The sequence below is a fragment of the Oryctolagus cuniculus genome, chromosome 15, assembly GCF_051225735.1.
Source record: "Oryctolagus cuniculus isolate XC-2025 breed Fujian yellow rabbit chromosome 15, ASM5122573v1, whole genome shotgun sequence".
Classification (NCBI taxonomy): Eukaryota; Metazoa; Chordata; class Mammalia; order Lagomorpha; family Leporidae; genus Oryctolagus; species Oryctolagus cuniculus.
Window position 1 is genome coordinate 4,904,115 of NC_142881.1, and position 15,791 is coordinate 4,919,905.

Consider the following 15,791-nt stretch of genomic DNA (forward strand, 5'->3'; position numbering starts at 1 on the left):
CTCAAGATCAAAATGCTAAGTCAGTGTTTTGCAAACTAAGCGAAAGGTTGTCCTAAGCTTAACGCAGGGAAGATGGCTATTTCAGAAGCATGGCCCCCAGCTGCCCCCAGTCCCCAGCCACCAGGGACTAGAATACGTGTATTATCTGGTGGATGGACCTCTCAGAGCTCACAGCGGGAGGTTCTCTGCATTGCAGATGCACCTGTATTTAAAATAAGATCTGGACACTCATCTCAAAGAAAGTGCCGCTCAGAGGAGCGAGACCAGTGGCTGCCTGACCAGGACCATTGCTGGGCACCAGGAAACTTTCCCAGGTCGTGTCCCTCCTCTACCATCTCAGAACCTGTGTGTGTGGTTGTTTTGGCCCCAGATAGAGGTGAGGAGCCGGCTGCTCAGTGGCCCTTCTATCTGCTCTTGTGGGGCCTAGGTGGGCTCAGCAGCTGGCTTCTTGGGTGGTCTTCTGCCTGTTATCTTTAATGTGTCCCTGCCACCAGCACCCCTGAGCATCTGTTGTGAGTCCCTGCTGAGCTCAGCACGGGACCGTCATGGTCAGCTGGTCAGGCAGTGCCAGATGCAGAGGGTGCTGACAGTCACAGTGTGGGGTTGAAGGGAGGGGAGCATGGGGCACCAGAGATTTGACTCGGAGAAGCGAGCTGGGCAAAGTGGGTGAGGGGAGTGCACAGGGCACAGGCCAGGCTGGATAGGGAGACTGGGGTGGGGGCAGTGAGGCCAGGGTGGGTCTGAGGGTGGCCAGTAGGGCCCTGGAAGTGCTGCCTGGGGCACTGTGGGGTCAGATGGAGTCAGCCTTGCAGCCCCTATGAAGAGCTGGCCTTATGCTGAGGGTATTGGGAGCAGCCAGAGTGAAGGGAGGTTTGCGAGCGAGAGCTCTCCCTCGGGTTTCTGTGTGCAGGGGGCGATCCCGAAGCAGCCATCACACCCCCGTTTAGGAGAGGGGTGATGGGTTCCCCGGCCGGGAAGATGATCCTGGACGCCTGGGAGTGCTACCTGAAGTGGGATTCTCGGTGGCTTACGCTTTGCAGGCTGCGGAAGCAGCCCAGAGTTCTGTTTTCCCAACTTGCAGAATCCTTCCCCTTTCCTTCCTAAATGTGTTCTGCTCTCCGGCTGCGGCTTTGGCTGGGACAGATTTGCCAAAGCTTCCTGCAGGCTACAAGATGCAAATGTGCACCAGTCTGGGGGAAAATCTCTGTAGAGTCAGCATTTTTTTTTTTTTTGCGAAGTGATAAGGCTTTACTGGGGATAGGGCATCGGTCAGAACAGAAGGGACAGAGAGAGTGCCCAGTCACTCGGACGAGGGGAGAGCCAGGTTACGTGGTCGAATGGGGCCAGGTGGGCGGCTCAGCAGAGGCAGAGGGCTGAGAGGGCAGTCTGTTTGGACTCCCTAGGTTTTAACGGGAGTTTGTTTGCCCTCCTCCCCCTCTCCTCCAGGACAAAGGATGAGGATCCCTGGGGAAAGGGTTTGTTGGGTGAAAAATAGCAGATTCCTCCCCAGATTTGCTGGGCAGAGAAGGGGGGCTTCCCTTTAGGGGAACTGAGAAGGTTTTAGTGCTCCATGTTATCAGGTAACCCATCTGGTCCTGAGGAGAGAATTTTCCTGGGAGCTTTCCTTGGGGGAAGGGCTGGGACCACCTGGGAGGTTATCAGGGTCTGGGCAGGACTTTGAGTACAAGACGCTGGGCTTCTGGAGTTTCTGCAGTAGGTGGTGGGCTTCAGTCCTGTCTCACACACACATGGGCTAAATTTCTGACTTCTTACCTAACATGTCCCCCCTCGAGAGAGAAACACCCATAATCTCATGGGGGTTAGTGGCCACAGGTCTGTCTTCTGTAGCTACCTTGGAAGCTGACAAGTGGGCGCAGAGATGGATATGGGTGTTTTCTCTTGCTATCTGTCCTGTGGTGTTTGAGAGTAGCCCTGGGAAGCATTGTTCTGCTTGGTCCGGAGGGTGGGGCACCTTGTCTGAGGTAGGCTGGAAGCCGTGTCTTAGAAGCACCTGGAGCCAGATGGCTTGTCTTCTGGATGGAGTTTTCTTAGGGTTCCTTCGTGAATTCCCTCATGGACTTCTTCACGGCTCCTTTGTGCGTGGGTCCCTTCATGGTCGCCAGAAATGTCACTGGAGGAAAGGCCTTGGAAGCCATGGAATTCTCTCTCCACCCAAGAAAGAATTCAGGGGTGAGACAGAGAGCAAAGTGATAAGGCTTTATTGAGCATAGGGCATCTGTCAGAATGGAAGGGACAGAGAGAGTACCAGTCACTCGGATCGGGGGAGAGTGGGTTGAATGGAGAAAATACACCTGGCAGGCCAGGTGGGTGGCCCAGCAGAGAGCAGAGGGCTGAGCACCAGTCAGCACATTTTTTAAAGACCATGAGGATCTAGAGTTATTCCTCGGCTCATAGAATGCATTCAATAAATGTATATGCTTTTATCAATACTGATATCGTTGGGCCCATAATTTATTCCCAATAGATATTTGCGTTAGTCAGATGAGGATTGTGCTCACTGATGTCCGTTGCAACTCCAGAGTCTACTTCTGAGCAAGAGGTGTTTCAGTTAGGGGTTTCCTTCCAGTGAAGGACTGTGTTCTGGCCAGATTCCAGTCTGGTTCCAGCTTGTCAGATAAGGCGTCAGAGGCAGCCGCGGATCCCCGATGCTCTGTCTGATGAGCAGGTGACACGGCACCTGCAGAAGGAAGCTCGCTCTCCCTCTCTCTCTCTCCCCCTCTCTCTCTCCCCCTCCCTCTCTCGCTCTCCCTCTCTCTCTCTCCCCCTCCCTCCCTCTCTCTGTATCTCTCTTCTCTCTCTCTCTATTTCTCTCTCCTTCTTTCTCTCTCCTCCCTCTCTCTCACCCCCCCCATTTCTGTTTCCTCTCTCTCAGTATCTCTCTCTCTCTCTCTCCTCCCCCCACCGTGTATCTCTCTTCTCTCTCTCTTTGTCTCTCCTCCCTCTCTCTCACTCCCCCCATTTTTGTCTCCTCTCTCTCTCTCTCTCTCTCTCACACACACACACACACACACGAAGCCATTCTCTGACACTGAGAAGTTCTCAAGCCCAGATAGGAGCCCCATGTGTGGAGCAGAAGCCCTGCTACACAGGAGCATCCCTGAAGAATGGCTCGTGTCACCCCCAGCTTGCACCAGGTGTCACCATGAGCAGCAGTCCCAGGACAGAGACCATTTTTCTTTCCCAAACGAGCCTGCACACAGCCTGCATGAGGAAGCTGCTGGTCTCCTGCGTGTATCTACAGAGCACATTGCCTTGGGCACAGTTTGCATTAAAGTTTCTTCCTAAAGAACTATTCAGTTTCTTCTTAGTAAACACTGAGAAGAACATAAACTGTGGTTTTCTGTCGCTCCCCCTCTTCGTGGAGGAATGACACAGGACCCTGCGCTGTTCTTTCGTCTGCTCGGCCCTTCCCGGGTTTGCTGCTGGTCCTTCCCGGGTTGGCTACCGTCCCTTCCACCTCCGTGGAAGGGCGGCTCCCCCTGCCACTTTCCCCACTTCCGCGGGGGAGCGGCACACCGCCGGCCGGCCGGCTCTCTCGGGGGCTGCACAGGTGTTCCTTCAGATAGATGTTCCTGGTGCATGTTGTCTCTCTCCTCCTTTATAGTCCTCTTCCACCAATCCCAACTCTGCTACCCACACGCCGAGTACGCTGCTCTCCTCCAATCAGGAGCAGGTCCTACAGTTTATTGGTTGAACTGGAGGCAGCTGTGTAGAAGCTGTTTCCTCCTCTCCCAGCGCCATATTGTGGGAGAGCAGATGCATAGAATAAGTCTTAATTCCAGTAACTTAGTCTAGTCTCAGTTGCTCCCCACAGTTTTCCTTTGTGACTTGGTAGCTGGGAAGCTCAGAGCTAGGTTTGGGGAATATCTGCTAAATGTAGGGGCAGTTATTATGATTAAGTTATCCTTTAAACGATTACATTTATTTATGAGAGACAGAGAGAGAGAGAGAAAGAGAGAGAGAGAGAGAGAGAGAGAGAGAGATTGATTGATTCCCATGTGCTGGCTCACTTCCCAAATGTCCACAACAGCCAGGGATGGTTCAGGCCAAACACAGGACCTGTGTCTGGGCAGGACTTTGAGTACAAGACGCTGGGCTTCTGGAGGAACTCAATCCAGGTCTCCCATGGGAGGGGCCCGAGTACCCAAGCCATCACCTGGTGCCTCTCAAGGTCTGTATGAAGTCAGGAGTGGAGCCAGGAGTCAAATGCAGGCGCTGTGGTATGGGATGTGGGAATGGTAGCTGGTGTCTTAACCCCTGGCCAAATGCCACCGCAGTAATTCTTACTAACATCATCTTTCTTACATGTTAGCAAGCACTTTTGCAGAGTTTACAACTGAGTCTTGGCAGGTGCTGTGGCTCACTAGGCTAATCCTCTGCGGCGCTGGCACCCCGGGTTCTAGTCCCCGTCAGGGCGCTGGATTCTGTCCCGGTTGCCCCTCTTCCAGCCCAGCTCTCTGCTGTGGCCCGGGAGTGCAGTGGAGGATGGCCCAGGTGCTTGGGTCCTGCACCCCATGGGAGACCAGGATAAGCACCTGGCTCCTGCCATCGGATCAGCGTGGTGCACCGGCCATAGCGGCCATTTTGGGGGTGACTCAATGGAAGGAAGACCTTTCTCTCTGTCTCTCTCTCTCTCACTGTCTAACTCGGCCTGTCAAACAAACAAACAAACAAACAAAAAACAACTGAGTCCTTACAATATTTCTTCAAGGATAATGCTGTTACTGTTCCCATTTGACAATGGGAAAGAAAACTTTTGATGAATTTATAGGTTTGTCAAAGATCCTATGCTGGTGAGTGCTGGGCCCTGGGCATCACATTCACTCCCTGGCTTCTCTGTGCTGGTAGCTGCAGAGGTAACAGGGCAGGGTTCCTAGGTAGCACCTAAGAATCAAATACGAATAATTACAGTCAGTCTACTCTGAGCAGGGATGGAAGGATGCCTGGCAGCATTGTTTACAAAATGCACTGACATCCTTATCCCGATAAATACTTACGTAAACATAGCTTCCTGCCCAAGATTTAGAAGTTCTTTGCAAAGGCTATTTCTAGGGGCTAATAACTCTCAACACTTTGTATTGCATTAAAATATATATGAGGAGATCCAGATGAGTAACTGAGGGGATCTAAGAACTTATACCTTGGTCCCGGGGAGATGCACACTTAGTCCAATTTGACATAAAGTAATGCAGGCAGCGTTGGCTGAGCAGGAAACATGCGCTGAATAATCCATGGTCCTGCGTGCATCTCACACAACTTAACACGAGCAGCAAGAAAACCCCCAGTGCTGCACCAGGGAGATAATGAGGTGCACTCCCAGTGGGGAAGAGGAAGAGGCAAGAGAGGGCCCCTCCCAGCAGCCTTTCCAAGTGGGGACTGCAGCCTCCCGCTCCAGGTGGAAGTTGGAGGAAGGCACCTGTGCTCCTGGAACGAACAGAAAGCAGAGTGAGGGTTTGCACTCTGCTGGGAGGGTCCACTCCCCTTCCAGGACGCCAGGGGTCTCAGTGTATCCTCCCAGCTTCCTAAAGAGAGGTCCCAGGACTCTACACAAGTAGAAAAAGCAGATGTGGGCACAATTAGGAGAGTGGGGGGGGCTCTTCAGGGAGCCTCTGGCCTGTGTTATTTTGAAGGTGGATCAGCTTCCAACAGACTCAGTGGTCAGGTGACATTCTGCAGAGAGAACAACACAAGCAACAACAAAACAGGCAGGAGAGCCCAGGGTGCTGCCAGGAAGTGACCTTTGCTAACAGGAAGTGAGCCTGAAAGGGCTCCTCTGCACCGTGGGATCAGTAGTAGGGACGCCCGTGTTGGAATTAGACCAGCTTGAGCCTGAATCCTGGCTCTGACTGTAGCTAGCATTGTGCCTGGGTGACGAGAACCATGTCCGAAAAGCACTGAGCACAGTACTACTCAGCACACAGCAAGTCTTCAGTCAACTGTAGCCTTCGTGTGCTGGATGCTTGTCCAGTTGAGGGATGAATTCAAGGTTGGATGGCGGAAAGACCACGGAGTTCCTAGGTTTTGGGCACCTCTGGGCTCTGACCCTAAACTTTTGAAATGATCTGTCCATTTCTTAGAAGTCGCAGTCATTGGGAGATGGTCATAGCATCAAAAATGCCTGATCATTATGGCCGCCTGTCTGTCCATGGAAGCATTTTTAAACCTTTTAGCTAAAGCAGCTTTATTTTTTGAAATTGTCTCGAATGTTACGTTATCTAAGGAGGTCTCGATGTCAGTGTCCTGATGCTTGTAGCCTGGCGCCTAACCCTCAGTTTCCTCGTAGCCTGCTTTTGGCTCTATGGCTTCTTTGAGTCCTGTTACCATCTCTAAGAATGTTCATGCTCTCTGAAGAGATCCACCTCTCTCCACTTAAAATCAGGAGAACCAGGAGTGATAATGGTTTTCTTCTTCCTATGTATTTATTTATTCCTATGTTTAATTTTTTAAAAAAATAAGGGAAAGGGGGAAGAAAATGACCCAAGTCATCTTTACAAAGTGTTTTTTAATTAATTAACTTAAAAATTAGCAGAGAGAAAGAGAAAGATTGATTGATTGATTTTCCGTCTGCCGGTTGACATCCCAAATGCCTACAACAGCCAGGGCCGGGCCAGGCCAAAGTCAAGAGCCCGGGACTTCCTCTGGGTCTCCCGTGTGGGTGGCAGGGGCCCAAGTAGTCGGAGCATCACCTGCTGTCTCCCAAGTGCACCAGTAGCAGGAAGCTGGCTTGGAAGCAGAGCTGGGACTGAATCCTACTCCTCTGGTGTGGAATGTGGGCACCTCAAGTGGTGTGCCACAACGCCCTCCACTCTAAAGCCATGTTCTTGTTTTGTGGTGGTGTGTTTGTACAACCGCACATTTTGGTTCAGTTGCAAATCCTTGGGTATCCAGGTTCATGACCACAGTCACTGAGTCAGTCTGTAGAAAGTTTAACAGAGTTCCGGCCGGCGCCACGGTTCACTAGGCTAATCCTCCGCCTTGCGGCACCAGCACACCGGGTTCTAGTCCTGGTCGGGGCGCCGGATTCTGTCCCGGTTGCCCCTCTTCTAGGCCAGCTCTTTGCTGTGGCCCGGGAGTGCAGTGGAGGATGGCCCAGGTGCTTGGGCCCTGCACCCTATGGGAGACCAGGAGAAGCACCTGGCTCCTGCCATCGGATCAGCGAGGTGCGCCGGCCGCAGCGGCCATTGGAGGGTGAACCAATGGCAAAGGAAGACCTTTGTCTCTGTCTCTCTCACTGTCCACTCTGCCTGTCAAAAAATACAAAATAAAATAAAATAAAAAAATTCAAAGAGACACAGTAGCAGTAGTAGTAGTGGCTGACTCTTCCTGAGTGTTACTCTGTGCCAGCTGTGGGTTCTGTTCTCATACATTCTTCGTCGGCCAAATGCTATTATCAAGTATGTGATGCCATCATTTTCACGTTGTAGAAGACACAGGATACTGAGAGCTGGTGAGTGGCTTGTCCGCAGTCATACAGTTGAATGCGTAAGTGCATAAGCACTTGTCTGATTGCATCAAGGCGGTTGAATCAATCTCTTTCAAACAGAGAACAGACATTTAAATTAATGACTGAACGAAGGTTGTCTCAGAAAAATGTATTTTTCTGGTTCTTAAAGTAAATCCACATAGACACATTTAAAAGTCAGTAGATGTGCTGCATTTCAGAGCCCTCCAAAATGTCTTTCTACTCTGTACTCTTTGCAGAAAGATATTTTAAAGAGTGTTAAATTCATGGAGAGATTCCCCGTTGATTAGTATTTAATGGGAGAGATGTGTCAGCCGGAGAATATATCAGTTTTGAAAAATCCTCAGTGGAGGAGCAGACCCATCCCTACTGCAACACAATTGGATCAGATGTCGTCAGTCGAAGGACATCCATGGACCTTGACCGCAGGTTGTGAGACCAGCTCTGCCTTGTCACAGATTCTGGCTGCACTGAGAGGCTTGTCACTGGGGGCGCCAAGAGGAAGGGGGTGTCTCATCAGAAGGGAGATGCAGAGCTGAAGTGAGCTGGCTGGACCAGCCTGAGCAGCCAGGGCAGGGCTTGGCGTGTGGAGCCACTCTGGGTCAATGCCCCGGCAGGCACCTGCATGAGCAGGGTGGTCAGGGTCAGTGAGAAGCGGAGACTTTGTGCCAGAAGACAGTCCTGGACCCAGTGTGGAGGCTCCACCTGTCCACGGGGCCCCACGCAGGAGGTCAGCTTCTGGCCTGGCCACAGCCTCATCCTCTGACCCCTGTAGCTGGGATCTGTCCTTCTTGGCTCCTCCACTTCTACTTCTCCCAGGGCAGAGGTGGGGGTGGGCTGCTCCCTCAAACCCAAGGTCTAGACTGGGGTGGTCAGCCTGTTCTTGGAAGAACTCCCATTCTGGCCTCTTTCTCCAGGGCCCATGCAAAGTTACAGATTTAAGGTTTTAATTTTCACAGGCTTATTGAAATGTAACTTAACGTACCACACGATTCACCCATTAGAAGTGTAAAATTCAGTGGCTCTACTGATGATGGTAGACTGTGCAGCCATCAACACAATCAGTTACGGGGTATTTCATTAAGTCCAAAACACAACTCCACAGCCCCTACCCATTATCCTTTACCCCTAGCCCCCAGGCAGCCACCACTCTCTGTCTCTATAGATTTGCCTAATCTGGATATTACATGCAAATGGAATCGTGTAACACGTGGCCTTTTGTGTCTGCTTTGATTTAACCTTAGGTTTTCCATTTTCATCCTCACTCTGCCATGTACCAGGATCTCTCTTCCTTTTACTGCCAGATCCAATTGAAGCTTAGGTTGTTTTTATATTTTGGCTGTTGTTTGTTTATTAATAAGGCTGCTTTGAATATTCATGTATGGGGTTTTGGGTTGCCATATGTTTTTCTCTGTTTTTGGTGTATGCCTAGAGGTGGAATGGCTGAATCCTGTTGTAGTTCTGTTCAGCATTCCAGATGATTTTTCCCTTTTCATTTCTGCTAGCAGAAATCCCCACGGATACTATGTACACTTGATGAAGTTGACTTTAAGATCCCAACATTTCCAAGCTGCACAGGTTTTACAGTTTGGAAGGTGGTGTGGAGCTGGAAGAGGGGGTTTGCAGCCCAGCTCTGCTCTAACAGCCTCTGGGATGCGGGAAATTTCGTGAATTCTGGGATTCCTCTTGCCTTATCCTTGTACCTTAAACTAGGGGTTTGTATTAGAGATTTCATAGTGTCTCCCAGCAAAACAAAAATCACTCTGTATAAAAATATATTAAAATAGCAATCAAATTAAGTAAAAAATTAAACAGTAAAGAAAATTTGCCAGGAGAGGTAAGACTTCATTTTTTTTTTTTGACAGGCAGAGTGGACAGTGAGAGAGAGAGACACAGAGAAAGGTCTTCCTTTGCCGTTGGTTCACCATCCAATGGCCACCGTGGCCGGCGTGCTGCAGCCAGCATACCGCGCTGATCCGACGGCAGGAGCCAGGTACTTATCCTGGTCTCCCATGGGGTGCAGGGCCCAAGCACTTGGGCCATCCTCCACTGCACTCCCTGGCCACAGCAGAGAGCTGGCCTGAATCCGGTGCCCCGACCGGGACTAGAACCCGGTGTGCCAGCGCCACAAGGTGGAGGATTAGCCTAGTGAGCCGCAGCGCCGGCAAGACTTGATTTCACCCAGATCTCAACACCATGCCCTGACCTTGCTGAAGATTTAGGTTATTTTATATATCATTCTGGAATACAGTATATGCATCGTGTATATATATATGTGTGTGTGTGTGTGTATGTATATGCTTATATATGTATACATGTACACACATACATATTCCAGAATATGTTTAAAATGATGCGTTATATTTCCCAAACCATGCTTTTATTCGATACATGTATGTCTCTTCGTTTTGGTTTGGGGATCACTATACCACTGAGCCCCATTTTGCTTTCCTTCAGCTAGTGATATATTTGGGGATCTTGTCCCTTGGTCTTTTTGAAGCACCAGGTTATTCTACTTTGCCGTGTGATTAACGTAACTGCTCTTGTTGCCGGGGATTCAGGCTGTGTGAGCTCTGTGCCGGCTCCTCTGCTGTTTCAGCGAGCGCCCTGGGTCATCGGAGCACTGCGTAGGAGCTGACCACGGGTTCTGCTGTGCTCCGGTAGCCTGCCCTGTCGCCCTCCCCACGAAGGTGTGGAGGGCTTCCCTAGCCCCCACGGGAGATCTCTGGACACTGCTCATTGGTTGTTAGGGCTCCAAAGAAGCCACACGATGAAAGCAAGTGTGGGTCAGAGGGGTGGGACATGTCATCCCGAGAATATCTTCCCCACCCATGTGCATCTCTTCCCCACGGCCCACCTCACTCAGCTTTCTCAAGTCCCCCTCTCTCCTTGACTCATCCCCCGCCACCCACGTCATCCCCTCGTCTACCGCATTCTGCAGGGGCCATCGCTCGGGTCAGGCCCTGTGGAGTGAGCGATAATTTATTATCCAAAGACTAATGAGGTTCTCTCCCACAAGTTCTCTGGAATTAGATGTTTTCCCTGCAGGCCGGTGAAGCCAGCAGTGCTCATTGACTCAAGCACCCTTGAGGTCTTAGCTGTGCTAGACGGAGCATTAAACCCCCGTGATGACTAATCTGTGGGAAATGAGTCCGCGTTCTCAAGAACAAGCTGGAGAAGTAGGGGAGATATCTGATATTCACGTAAGTGGAAATTAGGTGAAGGTCAATACGGAGTGTTTGGCCAGTAAATATATTAGCGAATTAGTGAGCGAGCTGAACTGAGTAACACTGTAGGAGTTGCTAGAAAGTGGCACAGGCTCGCTGCCCTCTAAGCATCCCAGAGATCGTGTGGAAACGCCTCGGCACAGGGACAGCTGGGCTGAGCCAGCGGCTAGAACGCAGTTCTCTGCTCTCCAATCCATTCATTTTTGCTTCCTGTGTTTTAAGCTTTGTTTTCAAAAGCGTCCTTTTTAAAGAAAAGTTTTACTTCTTGGTGAATTGGAATGTCTCTGTCTCTGATTCTCCTTCCTGCTCTGAGGGTAACACAGCTATACCATCTGTCTTACGAGAACAGCTTTCACGGATTACTCCCATTTTTTACTCTCAATCTGTGCATGACTTTATACTTGGAGCACACAGAGTATCATTTAGTCTTGCTTTGTAATTCAGTCTGACAATCGCTGCCTTTTAATTAGAGCACTTTTTTCATTTATGTTTGATGTATTTATTGATAAAGGTGAATTCGAATCTGTAACCTCATTTATTTTCCATCTGTGGCAAAGGACGCTGCCACAATTAATAATATAAATACTGCCAAGGTTAAGAAATGCTACTGGGGGCTGGCGCTGTGGCATAGAAGGTAAAGCTGCCACCTGCAGTGCCAGCATCCCTTATGAGTGCTGGTTCTATTCCCAGCTGCTCCACTTCCAATCTAGCTCTCTGCTATGGCCTGGGAAAGCAGTGGAAGATGGCCCAAGTCCTTGGGCTGCTGCACCTGCATGGGAGACCTAGAGGAAGATTCTGACTTCTGGCTTTTGATCAATGCAACTCTGGCCAATGTGGCCATCTGGAGAGTGAACCAGCAGATGGAAGACCTCTCTCTCTGCCTCTGCCTCTCTGTAACTCTACCTTTCAAATAAATAAACAAATCTTTAAAAAAAGAAAAGCTATAATAGATTATTTAACATATTTATCACAATTATTTTGAAATCATTTCTACTCACTTCAATACCTAAGTCTTTCTGGGTCTATTTATAGTCACTAATTTCTCTCTCTCTCTCTCTTTTTTGACAGGCAGAGTTAGACAGTGAGAGAGAGAAACAGAGAGAAAGGTCTTCCTTCTGTTGGTTCACCCCCACAAATGGCCACTACGGCTGGTGCGCTGCACCAATCAGGTGCTTCCTCCTGGTCTCCTATGCTGGTGCAGGGCTCAAGGACCTGGGCCATCCTCCACTGCACTCCTGGGCCACAGCAGAGAGCTGGACTGGAAGAGGAGCAACCAGGACAGAATCCAGCGCCCCAACTGGGACTAGAACCCCGGGGTGCTGGCACCACAGGCAGAGGATTAGCCTAGTGAGCCACGGCGCTGGCCTAATTTTTATCTTTTGATCATGATTCACATTTCTTGTTTCTTCACATGTGTAGTAAATTTTTATTAATGTGAGACATTATGACTTACATGTTATAGAGAGCTTGGATTCTGCTATCTTTCTCTGAAGAGTGCAGGCTTCTGTTACAGCAAACGGATTGCTGACAGATCACTTCAAATTTATAGGGACTGGGGGCCAGCGCTGTGGTGTAGCAGGTAAAGCCTGCTGTGTCATCATTCCACATGGATGCCGGTTCAAGTCCCGGCTGCTCCACTTCTGATCCAGCTCCCTGCTAATGTCCCTGCTAATGTGTCAGTGGAGGATGGCCCAAATGCTTGGGTACTTGTAGCCACATGGGAGATCTGGAAGAAGCTCCTGGCTCCTGACTTTAGATTGGCACAGCTCCGGCCATTGTGGCCCTTTGGGAAGTGAACCAGCAGATGGAGGACCTCTCTCTCTGCCTCTGCCTCTCTGTGACTGTGCCTTTCAAATGGGTAAATAAGTCTTTAAAAACATTTGTAGGGACTTAATCTCAGACTTAGAGTGACTCGTGTGCATTTCTTTGCAGTCTGGGCAGATAGCTCACTCTTGGGATGTGGACTTTACTCTCGAGCTGTCACCATTTGTTCATAGCTTTACTTTCAGTTTATTTGTATCTCTGTATTAAATGTATCCTTATAGACAACAAACATGAATATTTGAGTCTTAGATTTAATCTAGTTTGAAAATCTTTTTTGTTCAGAGTGTTTAGGCTATTTGTACTTAGTCTAATTATTGATACAGTTGGATTAAGCTGTTTTAGTCTTTGTATTCTATTTGTCTCATTTGCCTTCTATTCCTGTGTTCTATTTGTTTTCTATTCCTGACTTCTCTTGTGGGTAATGCAATAGTTGTTTTGGTTCCTCTTTAGGCTTTTTTTTTTTTGCTATATTTTTTAAATTTTGGGGTAATTACTGTAGAAATCATCTTATGTATTTTTAATTTACCATAATCATCTTAGACTTAATTTTTATTACTTCACATATAATATAAGAATATTACAATTGTAGTTTAGTTCCACTGATCTACTCTGCCATTTCTGGAAGCTGGAACCCTTTTATTTTTTCAATTTAATTTAATTTAAAAATCATCGCACAGTGACATTTAATATTTTTCTTTTGGTATACAACTCTATGAGGTTTTCTTTTTAAATAAAGAATCAGGTATTTCATTTATGTGAAAGGCCGGATGGGAGGGGAGATCCTCTACCACTGGTTCACTTTCCAAGTGCGCACAGTGGCTGGGATGGGCTGGGCCTAAACTGGGAACTGGAAACTCAGTCCGAGTCTCCCATGTGGGCGGCAGGGACCCTAGTACGTGAGCATCCTGCTGCCTGCTGTCTCCCGGGGTGTGTATTAGCAGGACGCTAACTCAGGCAGTCCAGGGGGGATGTGACCGTCTCTCACAGCGTCTGAACCGCTCCACCAAGCATCCGTCGTCCTACCAGCCCTCCTGCTCGCGTCTCCCCATGTGACCTACCACAGAAGCCGATCCAGCTCCATTCCCGCCCCAGACGCCCTCACCCTGTCTGTCTGCAGTGAATGCTCCCCTCTCCCGTCATTTCTGGCAGCCACGGATGGATCTGTTTCCTGTCACTATAGTTTATCTCTGAGAATTTCAAATGAATGGACTCACACACTATGTGATCTTTGAGCCTGGCTTCTCTCAGTCCGTGTGCCGTCTTTGCAATTTGCTGAGGTTGGTTCATGTCCACGTGCTGTGATTGGTTCCTCTTGTTAAACCGCTGAGTGACAGTCCATAGGGTACACCTCCCTTTGGGTAGCCAGCTGCTCATCAAAGAACGCTCACAAAGCAACTATGTTTTGTGTGCAAGTAAATTTCCATTTCTTGACAGAAAAGATTGTCTGGGTTACTGACACATACGGTGAGCGAATGCTTAATGTTACAAGACACTGGAAGTGTCTTCCAGAGCACCTGTGCCATTTCGTATGCCCTTCAGCAGTGTCCGAGAGTTCTGGCTGAACGTGATCCCTGCCGTGTGTGGTGCTGTCAGTGTTATTTTCTATTTCAGTCACTGTGATAGGGATAGGGCAGTGTTTCATGCTGATTTTATCTGTATTCTCCCAGTGGCTGATGATGTCAAACATCTTTAGTAGCCCTCTTGATTATTATTACTTAGCCTTGGTGCAGTGTCTGTTCAAGTCCTTTCCTGCTTTTAAAATTGTTTCTTTTTTGTTGATGAATTTTGAGAATTCTTCATGCATTCCCAAGGCAAGTCCATGTTGAATCTGCAATTTGTAAGTGTTTTCTTCTAGTTTACAGCTTCTCTGGTCTCTTGACAGAGCTCTGAATGAATGCTCATCTTAAATTGTTAATGAAGTTCAAGTCATCAATTATTTTTTATTAGGTAAAGAGTCTGATGTCATTTCCTGGAACTTGTCATCTAATCCCAGATCTTAGTGGTTTCCCTCTAGAAGTTTAATACTTTTGTATCTTTAGGTATCTGATCCATTTTGAATTAATCTTTGTATATGTTAAGTGTGTGTTTTTTCATTTGGATGACAATTATTCTAACATCACTTGCAGAGTTACCATTTATTTATTTATTTTTTTTTGACAGGCAGAGTGGACAGTGAGAGAGAGAGAGACAGAGAGAAAGGTCTTCCTTTTGCGGTTGGTTCACCCTCCAATGGCCGCCGCGGCTGGCGCGCTGCGGCTGGCGCACCGCGCTGATCCGATGGCAGGATCCAGGAGCCAGGTGCTTTTCCTGGTCTCCCATGGGGTGCAGGGCCCAAGCACCTGGGCCATCCTCCACTGCACTCCCTGGCCACAGCAGAGAGCTGGCCTGGAAGAGGGGCAACCGGGACAGAATCCAGCGCCCCAACCGGGACTAGAACCCGGTGTGCCGGCGCCGCTAGGCGGAGGATTAGCCTAGTGAGCCGCGGCGCCGGCCCATTTATTTTTTTAAAAATGTAAATCATTCTTCCTCCTTCTCCCTCCCCTTTTCTCTCCCCCATCTCTTTCCCTCCCTTTTTCATGTCTCCCTCCATGCTCTCTCCTTCCCTTTCGCTCTCTCCCTCTCTCTCTCTTTCCCTCTAACTGCTGCTCTCCCACTCTCTCTCTCTTTCCTTCTCTCTCTCTGTCTGAATAGAGCACCAGAGTTAGCAAAAACCAACAGAAGAAAAGCCAGGCTCCCTTTCACTGCAGTGCGTCAGATTCCAGGTTACTGCTTTGAATAACAATTATCATATTCTACGCATATGTAAGCATCAAGATAGGCACACACATAAGCTGTAGTGTACTACACTCATCATGTATGGCCTAGGTTTTTCCATTTACTGATTTGTCGTTTTGGACAAGTTCCCATCAGTACCATGACTGCCTCACTTCTTTACATAGCTCCATGGTATTCCACTGGACGAGTGCCATCATTTATTTAACCAGCCGAGGCTGATGCAAGCTTAGGATGCTTCCATTCATTTTCTTTTTGTAAAAAATATTTTATTGATTTATTTGAAAGTCAGAATTACATAGAAAGAGGGAGAGACAGAGAGAGAGAGAGAGAGAGAGAGAGAGAGAGAGAGAGATCTACCATCTGCTGGTTCCCTTCTCAAATGGCTACAATGGCCAGAGCTGTGATGGGCCAAAGCCAGGAGCCAGGAGTTCTTCTGGGTCTCCCACATGGGTGCAAGCATCCAAGCACCTGGGCCGTCTTCT